The 23636-nt window shown below is 44.3% G+C and overlaps 1 protein-coding gene across 1 annotated transcript in view; it reads left to right on the top strand.

Annotated features, from left to right (window-relative positions):
- Gatad2a (GATA zinc finger domain containing 2A) overlaps positions 1 to 23636 on the top strand; it is an 89802-nt gene that overhangs the window by 2037 nt on the left and 64129 nt on the right. The gene's annotated exons all lie outside the window — the stretch shown is intronic.

Here is a 23636-nt window from a genome sequence, read left to right as displayed (position 1 = left end):
TGCCACATGCAGGCATATTCTTTTTTTCATTTTTCTGTGTGATCTCTGAGTCCCTCTCCTTCTTTGTTTTTTTTTTTTTTTTTTTTTTTTTTTTCTTTCTAAGACAGGATTCTGTAGCCATGGCTGTCCTGGAACTGGCTCTGTAGACCAGGCTGCCTTTGAACTCAGAGATCCACCTGCCCCTGCCTCCTGAGAGCTAGGATTAAAGGCTTGTGCCACCACCTGGCCCTTCTCTCTTAATATAGCTGGTCTGGAACTTTGCACCCATGGTAACCACAAATTCATGGTCATCTTTCTGCCTCAGTTTCATGAATGATGGTGTTATAGGTATAAGATACTGTGTCTGGCCTTTGTATCCATTTTCCTTATTGTTCAGGTTTTTCTGTCTTTTCTCCCCATCTCCTCTCTGGGGGCTGAAAAATCATCTGGGAGCATTTTACAAATAAACCTTTGAAAAAAGGTTACAACAAAACAAAACAAAAAAATCCTTTTAACTTTTAATTTAGTTTGATTTGGATTACTGAGTTCAAGTAGAAGCTTGATAATCATGGTATAGAAACCTTTCACTTAATGAGACACAATGGATTTCTCATTTTCCTGATGGGTCCTGTAGCATAGCAGTTTCCTACCTAATTGCTTGAGATTTCCTTCCTTAATTTCTGTGGGAGAGACTTATCATTTAACCTTGGAGCTATCATCTTCAAGAATCCCTTTTTTATGTGGTGTATCCAAATCTCTATTGTGAAGGGAAAGACTTAGAAATGTTTTACTTTGTTTAGTTTTCTTTCTTACCAGTCCTTGGGTTTTTCAGTCATCATTGTGCTTTATTTTCTTTTTTTTACACAGGGTTTCTCACTGTGTAGCCCAAGCTGCCTTCAAGTGCTCCATGTATGTAGCCTAGGATGTCCTTGAATCATCATGCTAAGGCTTCCAGAGTGTTGGACTTTTTCATGACTTTTATCTCAATTTTCAGAGGACTGAAATTTTTGTGGTTAGAGGGAAAGTTAGAGGACCTATATGCAAAAAAAAAAAAAAAAAAAAAAAAAACCTAAAAACAAAAAACCCCCAAAACCCAACCCAACCTCTTGATATTTGTTTTTATTTTTACTTTTTAAAAAACTTTTATTTCATGTACATTGGTCTGAAGGTGTCAGATCCCCTGGAACTGAAGATACAGACAGTTGTGAGCTGCCCTGTGGTTGCTGGGAATTGAACTCGGGTGTCCTCTGGAAGAGCAGCCATTGCTCTTAACTGCTGAGCCATCTCTCCAGCCCACCTATTTTTACTTTTTTTTTTTTGAGACAAGGTCTCTATTATGTCTTCTTGATTGGCCTGGAACTCAGAGATCTGCCTGCCTCTGACTTGAAGGCACTGAGATTAAAGTCATGGGCCACCATGCCCAACTTTCTTTTTTGAGACATGGTGTTGTCATTTGTAGTCTTACCTCACACTTTTGCTGAGCCTCTTGGGTGCTGGAATCACAGTTGAGCAGCACCACATGCTGCTCTGGTTACTAATTTTCCTGACCTCATATGCCAGTGTCACAAGACTGGACACTGGGAGACAAGGCAGAAACAGTGTCTCCCTATTATCACAACAAGGTCAAGCCTACAGGACAAATCCACTTCCTGCCCTGTTCCTCAGTCCTTTCTGCAGAGAGGACCTTCCCTTCCTGAGAAAAGAGAAGAAAGTGCTCCTTTGCTCTCTCAGGGCTTCCTGCTGCCTTGAGTCCTTTGATTCACACCTTGATCAAAAGAGGAGACCCAGTTTGTGGCCTTGGTATGAAAGGACAAAAGCAGGAACTAGGTCATTCTAGATCTGGAGAAGGTGCAAAGGGCGCAAGGGACAGACAGGGACTTAACTACATTTCTGTAAATTTTAGGTGACTATGGTCTGGCCCAAAGGAAGGTAGATTTTCCATGGTGTTTACAAATCTCCTGTGTACTTTTTTTAGTGGCCCACTCTAGATTCCAAGTTCACTGCAGTAGCTAATTTTGTCTGCTTTGCCAAAGGTAGAGCTCTCAGGAGCCTAAGGAGATGAATGCTGGCATTGAGAGATGGTCCACAAGACAGAAATGAACTCAGCTTGAAATCTGAGTAAGTTCTAACTGCTTCAAGGCCACAGGCTGGTTTTGAGGCTGGGAACCCAGAGAGCTGGCTTGATGAGAGCACTGAAGGGTGTGAGCCCCTGGGTTAGTATTTCAACAATTTGTAAACCTCTAACTTAGCTCAGCCTGTACTTCTCTTTCTAGTTTGACTTAATGCAGTCTCTCCCCATTCCTTTACATCCGGGCCTTGCTTAATTTGAATTCTTTGTGAAGACTCCTGCCAAGGCTATAATTTGAGTTCTAATTCTGTCCGTGGACCATGTGGACACAAGTTTCAACTCTTTTGAGCTATTTTCTTCTGTGGAGAAACACTTGAAGAGTTTTCTTGGTCCTCAGCTTCTGGGGTAGTCAAGTCCAGACAGGAGGCTGCTGCAGACCTGTTGCCTTTCCACTGCTTCTTGCTGGTCATCTGTAGGTACTGCCCTCAGTGAAGAGGTGGTGAGGAGCTTGGGGGTAAGAGTGGAGTCCTGAGACCAGATGACCTGCATGTATTTGTCATTTGAAAGGAACTCCAGCTCAGAGTATTAAAAGAGAGGTAACTAGAAGGCAGAGGTGGTGGTGCATGTCTTTAATCCCAGCACTCTGGAGGCAGAGGCAGGTAGATCTCTGTGAGTTTGAGGCTAGCCTGGTCTACAGAGTGGAGTTCCAGGACAGCCAGGGCTACACAAAGAACCCCCCCCTCAAAAAACAAAACAAAACAAAACAAACTAACAAAAGAGGTAACTGGTGACTTTGAAGTGAGAATTGTTTCTTGTTTCCTTTGTTACTGTAACAAAATGGCTGAATCAGGCTACTTTATAAAGAGGTTTATTGAATCCTGAGATGGCATAGAATGGTTCATGGCAAGAGACTAGGAGCAGGCTATTGGTGTATGTACAACTGTACATATGCACACAGGCACTCATTTATTTATTTATTTATTCATTCATTCATCCATCCATCCATTCATCCATTTATTTATTTAAGAATCCTGATACTTGTTCTATAGAAGAGACTTGAAGGGGGGGCATTAAGGAGTTCACCAGACCCAAGACAAATAAATAGCTGTTTTAGTGGGGAACAACTTACATAGATAACTAACAGTAAGTAACCGCTGCTGTGTTCCTGCTCCAGAAGATACAGTCTCTGCCCTTCCCATGCTCTCCCTGGCCCAAGAGAGTTTGGGTCAGCAGCTACTCTACCGTAAAGCAATCATGTCCATATCTGAAACCATGCCCAAAGGATGTGGCTGGCTACTTCTTCAGGTTCGCTGGCAAGATGCCACTACAGAGGCTGGCCTCAAACTCAGACATCTGCCTGTCTCTGTTTCCTGAATCCTGGGGATTAAAGTCATGTGCCACTCTTAGCTTTTCTTTCTTTCAAATACTTTATGTTTATATATGTGTGCCATATGTGCATGAAGTAGAGGATATCAGAAGAGGGAGTTGGGTCCTCTGGAACTGTGGGCACTGGGAAATTAACCTGGGTTTTACTGAGGCAGGTAAATCTTTGCGTTCAAGGCTAGCCTGGTCTATAGAGCAAGTTCTAAGACAGATTCCAAGGCTAAACAGAGAAAAACTTTATCAAAAGAAATAAAAAAAAAAAAAAAGTATTCAGATTTAAACAAGGGAGCTCTTTACCCTAAGACACCCTCCATATTGTTGATTAGACACAGGCTCTCATCGACGCTAAGCAAGTGTTTTTGCCATTGAACTGTACTGAGCTGTATCTTCAGTCTTCAAGCATATTTTATTTATTTATTTAATTTATTTATCCAAGACAGGGTTTCTCTGTATTGCTCTGGATCTTGTTCTGTAGACCAGGCTGGCCTCGAACTCAGAGAGATCTGCCTGCCTCTGCCTCTCAAGTGCTGGGATTGAAGGCATATGCCACCAATGCCTAGTTGCATTTTAACTTTTTAATTGTGTGTGTATGGGTGTTTTGTCTGCATGTAAGTCTGTATACCTCATTCATACAGTGTCAAGAGAGGGTTGAATTCCTGGAACTGAACTTATAGGTGGTTGTGAGCTACTTTGTGTGCTGGGAATTGAACCTAGGTTCTCTGGAAGAACAGTCAGTGTTTTTAACTACTGAGACATCTCTTCAGCCCCTCTTCCCCCATTTTTTTGTTTTAATTGTGAGAGCATCTTGATAAGTTGCCTATGCTGAGCTTAAACTCACTGTAGCTCAGGAAGGCCTTTATCTTGGAATCCTTTTGTCTCAGTTTCCTGAGCAAGTAATAGTATAGTTTGTACTACTAAGTCCATACTAGAAGACTAATGTCTACACAGCACATAGCCTGGTTAAATTTCTACCCTCTTTTTGGGACAAGGTCTCATGTAGCTTCTGGAGTCTTGCTTATTACATGACTAAGACTGTCCTCAAACTGCTGATCGCCTCCCATCTCCCCAGACTGCCACACATTTGGCTGTAACTTAATGATAGCACAGTTGTGATTTCTGTGTGGAGATACTTAAACCACACCCACACATAGCAGGGATAGCCCCTCTTTTCTGGAGGCTTCCCTTTTTCTTTCTTTCTTTCTTTTTTTAACGTGATTGGTGTTTTTGCCATGGTATCGGGTCCCTTGGAACTAATAGTTACAGACAGTGTGAGCTGCCATGTGGGTGCTGGGAGTTGAAACTGGGTCCTCTGGAAGAGCAGTCTGTGCTTTTAAGTGTTGAGTGATCTCTACATAGAGCCCCTCTTTTTTAATAATTTATTTTTCTTTTATTTACCTGTATGTCTATGTGAGTGTAACAGATCTTGGAGTTAACAGACAGTTGTGCTGCCATGTGGGTGCTGGTGCTGGGACTTGAACCTGGGTTCCCTGGAAGAGCAGTCAATCCTCTTGACCTCAGTGCTTTTTGTTTGTTTGTTTGGCTTTTTTGGAGACAGGGTTTATCAGTGTAGCTGGTCTGTAGTCCAGGCTGGTCTTGAACTCAGAGATCCGCCTACCTCTGCCTTCTGAGTGGTGGGATTAAAGATGTGCGCCACCAACACCCGGCTTCCTTTTTCATTCTAGATGAGTGGCTTACCAAATTATAGCACAAAAACAGCGTGTTACTAAATATTGGTGTGCACTGATGTGAAGGTGATGGCCCCTGCTTCCAGGAGGTTGCTTAATAAGTGAACCAGAAATAATGGACTAGATGATCAGTATACATTGGTTATGACGCTCATGAGGCTAGGACCCTGGCCTGGACTCCCAGACCAGAAGGGACTTGATATTCTGCCAAGGCTAAATATCCTCAAAGAGATACAAGTGTTGGAAACTTTACAGTTTTTCTGTGTTCTGTTACCAGATGTGAGAAAGATTTGCTGTGTGACATGCACTTGTGTTTGCTTTGGCCTTGGCATCTTTCTCTGTTAAATGGGGTAATTTGTGAGTGAAGGGCAAGTAGAGAGATGGATAACTAATTCGCCTGGAGGCAAAATAGAAGATGATAATGAACTTGAAGAGTTGTGAGAAACTAAAAAGTAGGTGAGTTGCAATCTTAAAAGGTCCTGTCCACATTCTGAAATAGTATAGGATGTGGAACAGTTACATGGTGAGCTTCAGAACCTTGAAATATGAACCTTTTTTCATGGTAATGGATCAGATTTGGAAATAAAAGACTAGGAAAGTGTTGAACAGAGGCATTTAACTACACATAATAATGGTACTTTGAGAAGACCAGCATCCACAGGATTCATCTGAGCTCTGGGACCTAGGTCTAGAGAGTTGTGAAGATGCTAACTCAGTTTCTGGGGCTGAGAGGAGTCTGGAGTAAGGTGGATTGAGAATGAGGGGACAAGACACTTTCATCCCCAACCCCACTGCCTCATTTTGGGGTAGGTTTTTCTATTCAGCTGTGGATATATTCACTATGTAGTCCATACTGGCCTCAGCCTCATGATCCTCTAACTTAGGAACCTCCTGCCTCCCAAGGACTGTGATTACAGACCTGTGCCTCCATGCCCACATAGAATACTTTCATTTTTTTTAGTAAATTTTTTTTCTTAGTAATCAGTGAAAGCCCTATAATCACGGTTCGTGAATAGTGTGGCAACAGATAGATAAAACCCAGGGGTAAAATAATGGATGAAAATCTGAGCCAGGCCCTCCCATGTCAGAAAAAGTTCATAGTCTTTTATTGCCTGGGCTGGTTTTAAACTGCACACCTAGTCTAGAATGGGCTGTATCACTGATCCTATTGCCTTTACTTCTTTAGTTCTGGGATTATAGAATGTGTACCAGTGTGCTTAGTAACTTTGGCCTTTTTTTTTTTTTTTCTTTTTTGAGGCAGCGTCTCACATAAAATTAGGATTGTCTGTCTGTCATGTCTGTCTGTCATCTATCTATGTAAACAGGGTATTACTCTGTAAACCTGACCAGGCTTGAATTTATATTAATCAACCTGTCTCTGCTTCCCCATGTAGGATTAAAAGCTATGTTACTATGCCCACCGATCTTAAACTTTGAAATAGTTTTTGATTTGTATGTGTGTATACACATTAAACTTATTTATGTATTTGTTTTGAGGCACTGGTCACAGTAGGGTAGACTTGGTTGGCCAGTGAGCTCTAGGGAGAGTTGGGCTTATAGGCTCATTACCATGCCTGACATTTCTACCTGGCTTCTGGGGCATGTTTACCAGGCATGCACATTGTGTTTTGAGACAGGGACTTACTGTGTTACCCAGGTTGCAATCAAATGTGGCAATTCTGCTTTAGCCTCACTAGTGCACAATGGATTTTTGGGACAGGGTTTTTCTGTGTAGCACTGACTGTCCTGGAAATAGTTCTGTAGACAAGGCTGGTCTTGAACTCACAAAATCACCTGCCTCTAAAGGCATGTGCCAGTACCACCTGGCTTTTTATTTATTTAATTAAAAAATTTACATTTATATATGTGTATATGTATGTGTCTATGTAAAAAAAAAAAAAAAAAAAATCAACTTAAGAGATTCACTATCCCCCTGAAATTCCATTGTCTCTAGAGCCAAAGAAGTTGCTGGTGGATGGTGCCATCTCTAAACAGGAAAATCTTTGAACTTTTTTTTTCTTTTTAAATTTGAAGGATCTTTATAGCAATAAAAAGCCTTTTGTAATTAGAAAAAGTATTGATCTAGGTACATTAATCAAGCATAATGTAATGTGGTTGGTGTGTATCGTTGAAATGCATGTGGGCCTAAACACTGCCCAGCCAAGGAAGTGTTGATTTATGTAACTGAAATAGCCAGGGAAGTCAGGGTTTCCTTCCTGCTGGAGACAGCACTGGGGGCATTTGGTCCCTGTGAGATGTTAAGGATAAGAAATAAGCAGACTCTTTGGGAACTGGGAAGTAACTACTGCATAGGGTGGTTCCATCTAAATGAATGGAAGTGTTATTTGTAATGCCCAGTGCTCTGGTTTGCTTCTGTTTGCAACCCCACCCTTTGTTGTATTAGATATCTGTTGCTGAGTGGGTAAGTTCTTGTAAACTGGCCTGTAAAGGGTAGATGAGTACTTCAGGAAGTGTTCTAGCCAGGCACATGGTGAACATCAACAATCCCAGTTTTTGGGAGGCTATGACAGGGGGTTGTAAGTTTTAGTCCAGCCTACGCAACATAATTCCCTACTCCTTCACAAAAAAAGAGCTCTGTTTATGGCAGGTTTCCTGTGTGGCCATCAGTAAGGTGGATTTATTTATCTACTTATCTTACATCCATTTATTTATCCAGGGAGGGCATGTGGTCAGAGGACAGCTTTTCACTATGTGGGCTCAAGGGCATAACTTCAGGTTGTCAAGTGAATAAAGTGTTTTTATGTATTATTGAGGTTCTGAGGATGAGAACCTAGGCTCTCAGTCTCACTAGGCAAGCACTCTTACTATTGAACTACCTGGACGGCACCACTTAAAATATTATTATATTGGTTAATTGATTGGTTGATACAGGGTCTTATTGTATAGCCTTAGTTGGCCTCTGCTTCTGGATTGATATATGCCACTGGAAGTTGTACTGCACACATGCCTTTAATCATAGCCCTCAGGAGGCAAAGGCAGACAGATCTCTGAGTTGAGGTCCATCTGATCTGTGGAGTGAGTTCTAGGACAGCCATAGCTGGAGAGAGACCCTGTCTCCAGGTGTGTGCTATTATTATTGGTAGTAGTAATAGTGGTATTGTGGTGCTGGGGAGTCAAATCTTTGCTTTGTGAATGTTTACTAATTTTAAATAAATTTATGTGCATGGGTTGTATTAATGAATCTCTCTCATGAAGGAGTTACAAGCAGTTCAGGTAATCAACAATGGCTGGTGGCTGGCTGTGAACAGAAAGAATCCAGTAGTTGTTCAGTCTACAAGGCTAGATGTCTCAGCTGGTCTTCAGTATATACTGAAGTCTTGAAGAAGTAGGTTCTGATGCCAGGGATGTGCTAGCAAGTTGAGGGCAAGCAGATAAAGCAAAATTTTCCTTCTTCTATGTCCTATTAGATTTCCAGCTGAAGTTGTGGCCCAGATTTAAAGGCGTGTTTTCCCACTTCAAGATCTAGATCAAAAGCATGTGTCTGACATCTCAAAGGTCCATACTAGAAGTGTATTCACCTACTTTAAACCAAGCAAAAGTGTTTCTCACAGGTGTAGCCTCCATTTCTGGATTGTAGTTCATTCTAGATGCAGTCAAGTTGACAACCAAAACATTACATTGGGTGTTGGTTTATATACATGTCTCTGTACTTTATGTGTTCTGATCCCCAAGAAGGTCAAAAGAGCTCTTAAGATCCCCTAATGGAATTACAGATGGTTGTGAGCTGCTGTGTTGGTGCTAGAAGTTGAATCCAGGCTTCTGTAAGAGTTGCCAATGCTCTTTTAAACATTGGGCCATCAACCCCAGACCCATGAATGCTTTAAACTTTTTTTTTTACATTTTTTTTACATATTTTTTTACATATTTGTTTACTTGTTTGTGTATGTGTAATGGGTATTTACTGTGTACCATGGCATGTGTGTGGAGGTCAGAAGGTGACTTTCAAGAGACAGTCCTTTTTTGTCATGTGGATCCAGGGATTGAGCTCAGATCATTAGGCTTGGCAGCAAGCACCTTTACTCATTGAGCCATCTTGCCATCCCTGCCTTTAAAAAATAATTTAGGGAAGATAGTGGTGGTACATACCTTTAATCCCAGCACTCAGGAGGCAGGGGTAAGCTGATCTTGGAGTTAGAGGCAAGCCTGCTCTAGCAAGTGAGTTCCAGGACAGCCAGGGCTACACAGAAAAACCCTATCTCAGACCTCCCCCCCCCCCACCAAAAACAAAAAAAAGACAGACTTTAGGTCTGAGGATGTAACTCAGTTGGTAGAGTACTACAGGGTGTGCACAAAGTCCCTAGAGTCAGTACTCAGCCCAGTATAAGCTCAGCATGACTGGTAGGAGGATCAGTAGTTATTGGCTATATAGGAAGTTTGATATATGAGATACACAGTCTGGGAGACCTTGTCTCAAACAAGTACATAACTTTTTTTAAATTAAAAAATTTGGCAGGTGCAGTGGGAGGGCCCGGAGGACCCAGGGGCCCAGGGGCCCAGGATTAGGAGGCTGTGGTGGCTTCCACGGAGGCTTTGGCAGTGGTCTCAGGGGATGCGGTCGTGGTCGAGGCTGTGGGGCTTGTGGAGATAAAGCCAAAGACAAGGAGTGGGTCCCTGTCACAAAGCTGGGCCGCCTGGTTAAGGACATGAAGATCAAGTCCCTGGAGGAAATCTACCTTTTCTCTCTGCCCATTAAGGAATCCGAGATTATTGACTTTTTCTTGGGAGCATCTCTTAAAAGGATGAGGTTCTAAAGATCATGCCAGTATAGAAACAGACAAGGGCTGGCCAGCGGACCAGGTTCAAGGCTTTTGTCACTATTGGGGACTACAATGGTCATGTTGGTCTTGGTGTTAAGTGCTCCAAGGAGGTAGCCACAGCTATTCGAGGGGCCATCATCTTGGCCAAACTTTCCATTGTCCCTGTGAGGAGAGGCTACTGGGGTAACAAGATTGGCAAGCCCCACACTGTTCCATGCAAAGTGACAGGCCGTTGTGGCTCTGTGTTGGTGTGTCTCATCCCTGCCCCCAGAGGCACTGGCATCGTATCTGCTCCTGTGCCCAAGAAGCTACTGATGATGGCCGATATGACTGCTACACATCAGCCAGGGGCTGCACTGCCACCCTGGGCAACTTTGCCAAGGCCACCTTTGATGCCATCTCTAAGACCTACAGCTACCTGACTCCTGACCTCTGGAAAGAGACTGTGTTCACCAAGTCTCCTTATCAGGAATTCACTGACCATCTTGTGAAAGCCCATACCAGAGTCTCTGTTCAGAGGACCCAGGCTCCAGCTGTTACCACAACATAAGGAGTTTTATACAAGAAAAATAAAGTGAATTAAGTCTGCTTAAAAAAAAAAAAAAAAATTGAAGTTGAGATGGGCGTTGGTGGTGCAGGCCTTTATTCCCAGCACTCCGGAGGCAGAGGCAGGTGGATCTCTGTGAGTCCGAGACCAGCCTGGTCTACAAGAGCTAGTTCCAGGACAGCCTCCAAAGCCACAGAGAAACCCTGTCTCAAGAAAAACAAAAACAAAAAACAAAAAACTTAAGTTGATATTTCTTATGCTAGCAGAAAACAGTGTTTGCCTGTCTGAAGTGAGTGCTGGGTATCACTGGGGAAGTGAGCTGCAGACAAGGAGAGAAGCATGTCTGCCATGGGCTTTCCTGGTGGACATCCCTTGGGGGAGCAGCCAGTCTTATTGGGAGCCTTGGTGTCTTTCTGGAAGATTTCAAAGTGAAAACTTTACCACCTAACTTCCTCACCTAGATCCTGTTTCCCTCCCTGGAGACAGACCAGCAGGCTCTGTGGCACTTGTGAAGTTTATGATGCTGTTGGCAGTAGGTTGATCCATGGCAACCAAGAGCGGAGTACTCAGCTTTTAGTCTCTGGAAACCACCGTGCTGAGTGTTTCTGAAGTCCTGTGGCATTCCCTCATGGCAGGGGTGTTACATATAAGTTAATAGCTAGTAAAACCCTATTGCATGGGAAATAAGATTCTGGGACACAGTATAGGCTGATTGATCATTATTTGGAGAGAAATCACACCAGAAACAGATGACTGTCTCGGAGTTCCCCCTTCAAGGATGCTCCCTTCCCCCCCACCCCCCAAATGCTCTCTGCAACCTGACCAGGAAATAAGAGAGCAAAAAATCCTTCCCATCTTGAAGTTTTTTTTTTTTTTTTTGTGATGTATGGAACCAAGAGAGCTGCTCATGTTAGGCAAGCTGTGAGATATATAGTTACTTACTTTCCTACCTGCACCTCCCACCCGCTTTAACTAATTTTTGGGATAGGGTCTTGCTGTGTTCCCTAGGCTGCCTGGGATGCCATCTTTCTGTCTCTCCCCGCTTTTGGTTATAGGGGTTACAAGGTTTTCCTTTGGTCTCCAAACCCTGGACTCAAAGGATCAGTAGCTGGACTGTAGGACCATCTGGTTTTTTTTTTGTTTTTGTTTTAGTTTTTTTTTTTTTTTTCCCCCTCCCAAAGGCCTTGCTGTGTAGCCTAGGCTAGCTTGGATGGAATTCAAGGATCCTTGAGCACTGCTGGAATGCCAGATGTGTACCACTGTTCCTGGCTGGCTTTTAACTCCCACAATCCTCTTCTCTCACCCATACAGTTCTGGGTACCACCCTATGGGATTCTAAGAAGAAACAACGTTCAGGCTGGAGAGATGGCTCAGTGCTTAAGATTGCTTGCTGCTCTTCCAGAGGATTCAAGCTCAGGTCCTAACATTCAGCTTGCTTATAACTACCTGTTAATTATAGCTTCAGGGGTCCAGCACCCTCTTCTGTCCTCCTTGGGTATCTGCATATATGGAATAGAAATGTAAAAATAATCTTAAAAAAAATTAAGCTACATTTGGTAGGCCATACCTTTAGTCCTGGGACTTGAGAGGCAGAGGCAGGTTGATCTCTGTGAGTTTGAGGCCAGCTGCTCTACAGAATGAGTCCCCAAAAATATTTTTAAAAAATTATTGTGGTGCACGCCTTTAATCCCAGCACTCGGGAGGCAGAGGCATGAGTTCGAGGCCAGCCTGGTCTATAAGAGCTAGTTGCAGGACAGGCTCCAAAGCAATACAGAGTAACCCTGTTTCAAAATAAACCAAAAAACAAAACAAAACAAACAAAAAACAAACGGAAAAAAACAAAAAAAAGAAACGCAGAGACAAGCAGATCTTTGCGTTCAAGACCAACTTGGTCTACAGAGTGAGTTCCAGTATAGCCAGTATAGAGAAACTCTGTCTGGAAAAACAAAACAAAATACAACAATAACAAAAAAGAAATTCAAGCAAGGGCTAGAGAGATGTCTTAGCATTTAAAGCACTGGCTGCTCTTACAGAGGACCAGGATTCAATTCCTAACACCTACATGGTAGCTCATAAGGTCTGATACCCTCAAGATTTGACACAAACCAGCAATGAACATAAAATTAAAATAAATAAATTATGAAAAAATTCAGACAAGGAAGATCCTAGGTGTTTTTTCTTTTTGGACACTGGCTCTCTGGTATCTCAGACTAACCACAAACTCACTAGGGTCCTGGGTGACCTTGAACTTCCAATCTTGTCTCCATCTTCTCAGTTCTGGTATGATAGGCATGTACTACCTCACCAGGTTTATATGGTCCTATATAACCCAAGGCTTTGTGCATACTAGTTGCTGATTGCATGGGGAAGGTGAGCCTTCCAGTAGCTGGCTGACTGTTCTGTCATGTATTACAATGTTAGGAGTGCATAGGATTCCCTTTGCCCTGGTATCCTTGTCTTATATCTGACTAGAAAGGTGCCATTTTGACACTGCTGTATGGGGGTGAGGCTGGAAAGTGTCAGGCTTGATGTTAATCCATTCAGGTCCTTGATTGGACATGGGTTGTGTGTCAGGGCTGTAGTCAGAGAGCAGGTGGGTTTTCATTTAGGGAACAGAAGTGGGGTGCGAGGGGTGGGGACAGGAAGAGGCTCTAAAGGAAAGTTCCTGGTAGTCATTTTTTTTCCCCCTTCCACCCAAATACTGACTTGGGAAATGGAGAGAAAGGCCCAGATTGGAAGTAGCTATGGACAATTAGTGCCACTGTGCTTGTGGTTAGCTCCCGCCTCTGGGCTCCTGTTGTCCCGGAGCAGGGGAAACCTGCTTATTTTCTATTCATTCTCTGAGAACTCTGTTCAGACTTAGTTCTTTCATCCCAATTTGATTACAGAAAACAAGTTTGTGCTCTCCTTTTTTTTTTTTTTTTCCTTTTGCTTTAAATCATAAACTTTGTAAGAGGATCTGGCTGCTGTACCCACAAATTCATGGGGAGGGTGGCCAACTGGAGGGGCTGCCAGGGAGGTGTGAGAAGCAGACATAGGCAGTGTCTCTTAGGGTTTGGCAGTTGTGGAGATGGTTCCTTCCTTGTTTACATTCTGGGATGGAACTCAAGCTGTCTTTTTTTTTTTTTTTTTTATTTAATTTTATATAACAAAGTCCAATTAAATGAAAACAAACATTTATACACAATATTTGGGAATTTGGGTGTCGTTCTTTCCAAACTACTTCCTGCTGGTAAGGGGCGCTGTCTTGGGGGATTCGAAGAAGATTCAGATATCCTAGCTGTAGTCTGTAGGGCTGTTTTGTCCAGCTGTTTGGAATGTAGGATCAGCTTGTACTCTGTTTCAGGCGGTCTGGTGTGATCAAACCACATTAGTCTGGAAGGAATCCACATCTTTTCATTTTCTGTGGAAACAAAAATAGAAATACTTTTCCCCAGTAACTTGTTCTTCAACTTAAATTTTGGAGTCAAAGCGTTTTTTTTTTTTTTTTTTTTTTTAATTTATTATTTTACATGTCTCAAGCTGTCTTTTTTATTGGAGGCTGTCATGTCTTTTTGGTGTATGAATGGACTGTTGGAGGCCATGCTTGCAAGACAAATCTTGCAGCAGTCCTCCATTCCAGACTTGAACTTGAGTGTGGGAAGTGACATCTGCTACCCTGTGACAACAGGAAAGGATACCTCATTACAAGTGGCCTAGTCTTTGATACTGTGTCCTCATTTGCAGGGTGGGTATTGGGTACACAGATGGTGCTCCATTGAGGCAGCTGTTACAAACCTATAGCACAGCTGTCTACTTGAAGTTGGGCAAGCTGCCTATGAAGAAGCTAGTGTCTATTGTGTGTCAAAACTTTTCCTGAGGGGGATGCAACACACATGCCCACTAGTTAGGAAGCCCATGATACAACAAAGTATGAACACCGTAAGTAAAAGTTAAACTTGGTGAGCCAAAGAGTTTTATTGGGGTGACTTACAGGAGCAGAAATGACTCAAAGGCAACTGTATCACCAAAGACCACCACATAATAGGTGACAGCTCCCAAAGCTGTCACATTGCACTGTTTTCAGGCAGCCAAACAGGTTGACGAGTGACCTTTCCAGGTTTCTGTTGGTCTAAACTTTTTCTAGGTAGGTCATATAGTTTCTGCTTCTTCCAGGCAAGCTGGTTTGGTCTCTACTCTTTTAGGAACTTTATTGTGCTTACTCTGGCGGGGAGGTGCCTAGTGAATCTGGTCAGTTTCAGGGACTTTCTGAAGCTGTTTTGAGTTATTTACCTACCTGCCGAGGAGCATCCCTTCAGGATGGAATATTTAAATCTCAGAATAGAGGAGGGAAGGGGAGGGAACTTAGACGATGTATGTGCTGGACCCAGGCAGGGTCTATACCTTGTTGCATGTGGCTGCATGTGCTCTTGTAGAGACCTGGCTTCAATAGTGTGGGCAATACTGATCTTACTTGTTGAGGTTAGAGATGGGGGTGGATCAGGAAGAACAGAAACTGCTACAGCAAGGAGGGGAACATAAGGAGGGTCTGTGTAGTCAAGAAGTTGGGGTTGGGGATTTTTTTTTTTTTGAGACAAACAAGGTTTCTCTGTGTAACAGCCATGGCTGTCCTGGAACTCACTTTGTAGACCAGGCTGGCCTCAAACTCACAATGCCTCTGTCTCCCAAGTGCTGGGATTAAAGTTGTATGCCACCATGCCCAGCTAGAATTTGGGTATTCTAAGGGAGAGGGTATGGGCACAGCAGGGACCTTATGTTGTCCCTTGACATGACTTCTTTGAACTCAACATTCTGGCATAGAAAAGCCCAAAGTTGTTTGCAAATGCAGAAAGTCTGATGAAAAGTGGACAAGTGTGATCCAAGATTGATCACAAGGGAAACCAGGTGGTGGGGATGCCTTCAAGCCTAGTATCCAGGAGAGCTGAGGCTGGAGATCAGTATCAGTTCCAAGATTGCTGGGCCTATCCTTAAAACAAATAAATAAACAGGAAATCTAATTACATAGATTGAATTTAGCCCTGTCAGTCATCTAGATTCCTTATAAGGATCTGAAATCTGTTAGCTGTATCCTGGCATGCTTCTGGACTTCTTGGGGGTGAGAGTTGAGGTAGCCCAGAATCCATTCCACCAACACCCAGAGATTTAGGATTTAGGCTTCATATTTAACCCTTTAAATGCCTCTTTTAGTGGTTACTTTTCTTTCCTTTTTTTTTTTTTTCTTTTTAGATAAAGTCAGACTATGGATCTAGGGTTTGCTTTAGACTATGGATCTAGGGTTTGCTTTAGATGTCTAACTCTTCCTGCTTCTACTTCTGAGTTCTTGGGTTGTATACAGTGAGGGTTAGCTTTTAACATACATGAAGTTGTTCCCCCCTCCCCATAGTGCTGGGAATGGAATCTGTGATCTAGCACATAATTAGCAAGCACTCTGCCCCTGAATTATACCCCAGTCCTCTTTTTACTTGTTTGAATCACCAAGTTCAAGACTGACCTTGAACTCCCTCTGTAGCTTAGGCAGTCCTCCGAGTTTCATTCCCCCTGCCTCAGCCACAGAAGTATCTAGGGTTCCCAGTCCCTGCCAGCAGGTCTGCCTTGAAGTAAAGGCTTCTTATGCTGCAATGTGGGGCTGCTTGATGATGCAGGGAGGTATGGCTGTATGCTTTTAAGGAGAAACTAAAGTGGAAAGAACCCCCACCTCTGTGTAGGGCTGTGTAGGGATGCATTGGGGAGAGTGCATGTACTCTGTTCTGGGTAAGGTTGGGAGATCTGCTATTGAGCAGTTAGGAATGGGATGTGAACTATGGGACAGTTTGGAACTTGTTTGTCTAAATTTATGAGCTAGGGTAGTTTCTTGGCTAGTCAGGTCCATCCAAAGACTAAATGATCTTTGAGCAGGTACCCTAACACTCTGGCAGCGAGGCTAGAAGTCCTCTCTTTTACCTTCCTCTCTCCCTTTTTCTTTCTCTGTCTGTTTTTGTTGTTTTCCTTTAATTTATATAAAACATTTCTTTTATAAACTTTTGGGAGCCTTAATGTTAATAGTAGGTAGACACAAAAGGAATATTCCTTGCCTGCTAGTGACACCTGCAGCCAAGGCAAGAGATGTACTTCACTGTTACAGCAAGACTTTAGAGCAGTTAGTGTTTAACCCTTTAGGGCATTGAGGTTCCTGGAAATCCTGTTGGAAGTGGGAATCCTGTGTGAGCCTGGACAACATCAGGACTACCTGGAGACTTAAAAGCATGTTCTGGAGGCACAGGATGAACTCAGGTGAACTTGGAATTCCATACTGTAAGGAGTAGGACATGGTAGTTCACAACATGTAGATCAACAAGTTGGTATTGGGCGTTGAGTGGATTTCTTTTTTCTTTTTCCTTTTTAATAAAAACAAAAACAAAAAAACCCAACTTATTGCGTATGTACATGTTGTGTGAGAACCTGTGCCATTATTTTCATGTGGAGGTCAAAGGAGGACAACTGTGCAGTGGATTCTCTCCTTTTCATCTTTATATGGCTTCTGAGGTCACCAGGCTTGTGTGGCAAGCATTGGTGCCCACTGAACCATCTGGGCAGTTGTAGTGCTGTTCTTTTTTTTTTTAAAGATTTATCTATTTATTAGGTATACAGTATTTTGCCTGCATATATTCCTGCACCAGATCTCATTATAAATGGTTGTGAACTACCATGTGGTTGCTGGGAATTGAACTTAGGACCTCCAGAAGAGCTGCTGGTGCTCTTAACCCCTGAGTCATCTCTCCAGCTCCTATCTTTCTTTCTTTCTTTCTTTCTCTTTCTCTCTTTCTCTCTCTCTCTCTTTCTTTTTTTAAATAGAGTAAGTTAGAAAAAATAAAATAGAAAAAAGCTATAATTTAGTTTCTTTTGTGTTGCCCAAAATCAAAGATTTTGTGCATTCTAGGTAGTAAGCCTTCCACCGCAGAGCCTTCATCCACGTCCCCAGTGTACTTTCCTTTTCTTTTGTGTCCTGAGACAGGGTCTTTCTGCATCCTAAGCTGGTTTCAGTTTTAAGTAGTTCTCCTTCCTGTATCTCCTGAGTGCTGAGGAGGTATGCCTGCATCACACTTGTCTTGCTTATTCCTTTAGATATTTTCTGAAGAAACAAGTAGGATCCTTGCACAGCTGTTTGATAATAGTAATCTCAAATTGGTCAAAGCCTACAGAATCAGTTCTGCTTTGCTTGGAAATCCACATGGACACTTCATTATGTATGGGTTTTTGCCTCCCCCCCCCCCCCCCCCCAAGACAGGGTTTCTCTGTGTAGCTCTGGAACCTGTCCTGGAACTCACTCTGTAGACCAGGCTGGCCTTGAACTCACAGAGATCCACCTGTCTTTACCTCCCAAGTGCTGGGATTGTTTTTGAGACAGGGTCTTATTGTAACTCAGGCTATCCTGGAACTTACATTGATCCTCCTGCCTCAGCTTTCTAGGGTTAGGTCTGAAGAGAAGGTTCAGCATTTAAGAATTCTTACTGTGGGTCCTGGAGAGATGGTAGATGGTTCAGCAGTTAAGAGCACACTGACTGCTCTTCCAAAGGAGCTGGGTTCCCAGCACCCACATACATGGCAGCTGGAAGCTTTTTGAAACTCTAGTGCCAGGGACCTGGCATTGTCATACAGACATATACATGCAGGACTCCATCCAGTCTACACAGTCACTCAGGACTCCATCTGCTCTCTGCACAGTTATCCATGGCTTCCTCAGCTGCCTACACTAGGGTAGAACCCAGGACCTCATATGATAAGCAAAGCATCTAGCACTAATCTACCTTTATAGTTCTCTTTTACTTTGAAACAGGGTCTGTGTAAATGGAAGACCTTGGAAAAAAGAATGTCTTGGGGGACCTGATGTTGTTTAAGCTGACTCAGTTGGATTTGTAGCTAGGGCTGCCTCAGCCTCTCCGGTAGCAGGGTGGTGGTCCTGTCCTGTCCTGTGTCCCCAGGCCAGATGGCTTCCTTCCTTCCTTCCTTCCTTCCTTCCTTCCTTCCTTCCTTCCTTCCTTAATTTATTTATACAAGCCAGATGGCTGTATGTATGTATGTGTGCTGGTGGGAACATAACCTAGGGCCTTTAACACTGGATTATCTCTTGAGCTGCAGCTGAGTCTAGAATTTCCCTTCTCTCCTCATTTCAGACTGGATCACCTGTAGCTCAGGTTGGCCATGAGCTCCTGCTTCTCTAGTGGTGGATGATAGGTGTCACCTGATTCTTAGGGATGTATTCCATAAACTGGGGTCATTCTGTTGTTCTGTCTTACTGTCAGCTTCTAGAGTGGCCTCTCACCTGTGGAGCTCTCCTAGTTCTTGTCTATCAGGTAGGAATGCATTTTAAGTTTGCATTGAAAGGAATTTTTGCATTGAAAAGTGCAGTGTTGCCTGGTGGTGGTACATGACTTTATTTAAACACTCAGGAGGCAGAAACAGGTGGATCTCTGTGAACTAAGGCCAGCCAGGTCTTCAGAGTGAGTTCCAGGACAGTCAGGGCTACAACAGAGAAAATCCTGTCTCAAAAAAACAAACAAAACAAAACAAGAAACAAAAGTGCAGTGAGATCAGCAGGGGACACTGTACTGCTCCTGTGCTCCTGCACTTGCTGTGGGTCCTTGCTTCTTGCTTTTGCTATAAAAGGAGGATCATGAAATTTAGCCCCCAAGGTTTCTTTTTTTTTTCTTTTTTCTTTTTCTTTTTCCCTTCTCCCCTTCAGTACCTTCATTGTGTAAGAACAGGCTCAGATTTTAGTTTATTTAATAGTGTTTTAAAAGATAATTAGACTTTTTTTTTTTTTTTTTTTCAGTGGTTGGGGTGTAAGGAGACCTGGCTATTATTAGCAAAGTTTTTTTTTTTTTTCTTCTTCTTTTTACTTTTTTCCTCTGCTCTTCCTTGGGGTTTTGGACATGCTGGGTAAGGGTTCCACAGTTGAACTACAGCTCTTGCTAGAGAAGTGTTGTGAAGGTGTTTCACTAACTGTTCTTAGGGCAGGGAGAGCAGAGAAAAACACAGCTGTTAATTAGGGTGTCTGCAGCATGGACAGTTGAGTGAGTAGGTGATTGCCTCATGTGTCATAAGAGCCAACCGAAGGCATCAGGGCAGGGAGACTTCCATCAAGCAGCTAAGCAGAAAAAATGGACTTCCAAAGAGGCCTGCACCTACTGCCACTTCATAATTTGTGCCCCTGGCTCTGTTCTTGTCATAGAAGGAAACGCTATAGTGTTTTACCTTTGCTCTCCACTCAATACTTTCTTGGCTGGAGCAGTCCACCTGTCACCAATCTACAAGGCTATGTCATTAGTATGTTTCAGCTGATACCTCCATTAAACAGGACCGTTTGTTACCTTGATGACTCACAAAGTGCTCAATAGTACAGACTCAGGGATTCTTACCTTGCCCTGGATTTCAGGTCTCCCACTTGACCAAACTAGGTTTTTTTTTTTTTTTTTTTTTTTTTTTGTGGTTAATAATGTTGCCATTAGTAGGAGCCAAGTGAGGTGACATTTTGCTTGTTTAGCGTAAGGCACACCATCTTATTAGTCACTGTGGTGGCCCCAGCAGCTCAGAACTTTGTGTAGTGGGAGCCTTGGGTAGCGCCTAACCATTTTGCACTGGCATGGCTCTGGAGCCTCCTCAAGGACATCTGCTCAAGTTTGAGAGTTTAGAGCTGAAGCATTCTCATGTCTTTCTCACAGTCCTTGCCCATTGGTATTTTGTATCTTTTTTCCAGGTAAAGAATGCTCCTCTCTTGAGGCCTTGCAAGATGTTGCATTAAACTTGAAGGTTTAGGTGTAGGGTGGGAATCAGTGACAAAGTTGCCAATGTGTGTGGAACTCTAGAGAATTCAGAAGAGCTTTAGGAAGGCAGTGTAGAGAATGAACATGTTTGTAAAGCTTGCTCTCTAGGAAGAATTTTTCAAATTTGGGGTGAGATCCACTTAAGAAACACATTGATGTTTTTCTCTACTAAACACAACAGAAGACATCAGATTATGTTTCAGTTGTGCGCTGACATGTTTCAGTTATGTTTGTTACCAAAAAACCACTTAAGAACTTTTCAGGGGTCCGGGTGCCTGTTTCATCACACACGGTTATAAGGCTGGAATAGGAACATGGCAGGAGCCTATTTTAGTGATTCTGATACTGACAACTGCTTTGTGACACTAGGTTTTCTTTTCTTTTTTTCTTCCCTCATCTCAAGACAGGATTTCTCTGTGTAGCCTAGCCTTAGCTGTCCTAGAACTCTATCTCTGTAGACCAGGCTGGTGTTGAACTCAGAGATCCACCTGCTTCAAGGCTTTCTTTTTTTATATATTTAAAAATTTTTATTTGACGTGTATGAGTGTTTTGCCTGCATGTGTGTTCTTGTGCATCAGATATTGCACTTGGTGCTTGGAGGAGTTGGGATGCCTTTATGTGGGTGCTGAGAATAGAACCCAGGTCTTTCACAAGTTTCCTTGAGTCACCTCTCCAGCTCTGGGCTTTCTTTTCTTTTCTTTGTTTGTTTTTTTTTTTTTTTTTTTTTTTTTTTTTTTTGTTTTTTTTTTTTTTTTTTTTTTTTTGAGACTGGGTTTCTCTGTATTGCTTTGGAACATGTCCTGGAATTCCCTCTGTAAACCAGGCTGGCCTCAAATTCACAGAGATCTGCCTGCCTCTGCCTTCTGAGTGCTGGGACTAAAGTCGTGCGCCACCAAAGCCCGGCTTGGGCTTTCTTAAGATTTCTTTATGATTTGTATGAGTGTTTTGTCTGCATGTATGTTTGTGCACTACTATGAGGTCAGAAGAAGGCATACATCCCCTGGAGCTATAATTATGATGATTGTAAGCCACCGTATGGGTGCTAGGGTGTTCCGAAAAAGCAGCCAGTACTCTTAACTGCTGAACCATTATTGCAGATGTGTTTTCTTTTTAAAGTTAACATATTTACTTATAAGTGTATGTTTGTGTCACAGGACAACTTGTGAGGGTGGTACTCGAGGCGTTAGGCTTGGTGGCAAGCCATCTCACTAGTCTCATATAGATTCTCTATGAACTTTGTACTTTCCCTGTTGAAATTGTAAATTGGCTTTAGATGCTTCACCATCTCCCCAAACACAATCCCTTTCTGGTTATATTGTTTTCTCGGTGCTATTGGGCATAGGTTTGTTTTCTTGGGGATTTCGTTTTCCCCAGAAGCACAGGTCAGATGTGGGTGACTGGAGGGGGACAGCGGTCCACCTCCGTGTATGGTATTGGGTAGGCTCTGTGGGGTTGTTTCTTCTAAAGAACTGTCTGCACTCAGGGAGGGAACCACTCAGCCGACAGCACCTTCTCCCAGGAGGTCAACATCCAAGTTTCTGAGAGGGAGCCTCGCGAGGCCCCGGGCGCATGTTTCAGAGTTGCCAGAGGTGGCCGCGCAGGGACCGGGCGAGGTCAGCGTGAGTCAGCCCTGGGCGCGGCCGGGTTGTGCGCACCACGCTGGCCACGGCCCGGGGGGGCGCTCAGCTGCTCGTGGGGAAAACCGGGCAGCCCAGACCTGAGTCGCGGATCTGCGAGTTGGGGAGGGCGGCGCTTCCGGGGAGGCCCGCCCGACCCCGCCCACAAAGAGCCCCTCCCCTCTCAGGGCTCCGCCCATCGGGGCGCGGGCGGGCGGCGTCGCCTTTAAGAGCTCCCCGGTGTTTTGGGGGCCGCGGGCCGGGCGCGCTGACCTGGTGCGCATGTCCCGGGCGGTGACGCCGGCGCCGGGCTCCATGTGTGCGGCCGAGGGGCGCATTATCTGGCCGGCGGCGCGGGCGGGCGGAGCGGGGGAGCGAGCGCCGCGGGCCCGGGCGGCCCCTCAGGCGCATCGAGCACGCGCGGCCGGCGCCCCCCGGGCTCTGTGGACAAGCGCGCTGCCCCCGGGCCCGGTCGGAAAGCAGCCGGGTAAGTTCCCTGCAAACTTGGCCAGGCTGGGCGGGGGCGCGGGAAAGTGGGAGCTCGGTCGAATACAGCGAGCTGCGCTGCGGTTCGCTTTGCTCGCGCCGCGGGAAAGTTCCCCGCCGCCCGCGCACGTGGGTCTGGGGGCCGGGGTCCCGGGAAGTGGCTGAGCCGCCTCCCTGCCTCCTGAGCTTTTCGGGTTGGTAGTTCGTACCGGAGGGGGCGGGGGAGCGCAGCACGTGGGCGAATGGCGTGGGGAGAGGATCCACGCGAGGGTAGGGGGTCCCGGCCCGGCGGCGGCGTTGAATCCGGCGGCGGCAGCGGCGGCGGAGGATCCCGTGTCAGAATAAGAGTCCCCGCGCGCCCACGCCTGCAGGGTTGGCTCCCCCCCCCTCCCGTCCTGTTTGGGCTCGCGCCCTTCCTGCTTGACCCCGGGGAGCCACGGGACCCTTCCCCCTCTCTTGGTTCCTGGCTTACTCATGACTCTCTACTTTAAATTTGCCTACGAGTCTACGAGGTGGCTCTATTATTTTTTTTTTTTTCCACCTGGAACGGGTTGGCATCAGTGACTAGACAGCAGCAGCTGGCCTTTTAAAGGGATTATTGCCAAGAATCGGAATTGATCACTTCAACAAGGAAAGGCTTCTGGGCAGGCCTCAGCCGCAGCCGGACACCGATATGGGTCTGTGCTCACTGAGACCTACAAATGAATGGGGATCCCTTATTAGGACCTGTACAGCAGCCTGGGGTGCGTTTAGCAGAGGCTGCAAGTTTTGTATACCTGACCCACAGCAGGTAGTTTACCATTATCTTTAGGCTTTGGATTCTTTAGGACAAAGTCCGGGTCAGTCTCCTGAGCCTTAAAGTTTCTTCACAGAGTTTACTCGTTTTTGTCTTCTCAGAGTATACAGCGATCCTCACAACCCTGTTAATGTGTGTGTCCATTCACAAAGTGACACCTGGTTGTGGACAGAACCCTGTAGCCTGAGCCTCAGTCTTTATCTGGTCTCATTCTGTCCTTCAGAGATTACAACTTTTTTTTTTTAAAGCAACATTATACCACAGCACTGTTTGAATACCCTTCAGTCTGTAGTTTTGACTTGGCCCTCAGATAAGAGAACCTACTGTGTTGGAGCCCCAAGTTTCCTTTGCAACTATAGCAAGTATCCAAAAAAAAAAAAAAAAAAAAAAAGAAAAAGAAAAAAGAAAAGAAAAAGAAAAAAGAAATCCCTGAGATGTTGGGTGTGTAATACCTACTTTCCAGTTGAGAAGTTGCAGCTTCTGAAGGCCCTGCTTGCT

The sequence above is a fragment of the Phodopus roborovskii genome, unplaced genomic scaffold (genome assembly GCF_943737965.1).
Source record: "Phodopus roborovskii unplaced genomic scaffold, PHOROB, whole genome shotgun sequence".
In the NCBI taxonomy this organism is placed as follows: Eukaryota; Metazoa; Chordata; class Mammalia; order Rodentia; family Cricetidae; genus Phodopus; species Phodopus roborovskii.
This window is presented reverse-complemented; position numbering and strand designations above follow the sequence as displayed.